The following is a 595-nucleotide window of genomic DNA, read 5'->3' on the forward strand; positions in this document are numbered from 1 at the left end:
AAAAAAAAAAAAAAAATCACTACCTATAGATCTTACCAAATGAAAGCTAATATGTATTTGTAACAGCTGCTGTTTTGTATATTCAAATTTTTATTTTTACTTTCCTTTCTTTTTCATTTTCAGTCCTCCATTTATTACAGGGGTCTGCAACCAGGGGCTCTGGAGCCACACTTGGCTCTTTTACTCCTTCCTCCATTACGACTCTTTGGTTAAAATAAATGTTTAAAATATTTTTAAAAAGTAACTGTGAAGGAAAAATTAAGTACGTAGTAAAGTAAAAAAAAAGGACATTAACTTTGAGCTTAATTTATCACAGAAAATCAACTTACTGTCAGTAACTAGAATTAAAGCTTAGTTACGATATAATCCACTGGACGATAAAGCAGATTTTCTATTTTTTAACAAATTCAAAGATTTAAAATGTGCCTTTTGGTTTTTAAAATATTGTTGGGGTCACTTAATTAGTTCTGATTTTGTTTTTGTTGGTTATATTTATGAATCAGTGGTTGAAATGCACCAGAAACAGTCAAATAAACAGTTTATGTCTTTTATTTTGAAAGGGAAGTCATGCAGATCTCTGTCTAAAGTTATAAAC

General features: G+C 29.2%; 1 protein-coding gene across 1 annotated transcript in view; it reads left to right on the forward strand.

Annotated features, from left to right (window-relative positions):
• The window catches only part of LOC112155702 (mucin-3A), a 13,066-nt gene that overhangs the window by 4,529 nt on the left and 7,942 nt on the right, over positions 1 to 595 (forward strand). The window lies entirely within an intron of this gene.

This window comes from Oryzias melastigma, linkage group LG18 (assembly GCF_002922805.2).
Source record: "Oryzias melastigma strain HK-1 linkage group LG18, ASM292280v2, whole genome shotgun sequence".
Classification (NCBI taxonomy): Eukaryota; Metazoa; Chordata; class Actinopteri; order Beloniformes; family Adrianichthyidae; genus Oryzias; species Oryzias melastigma.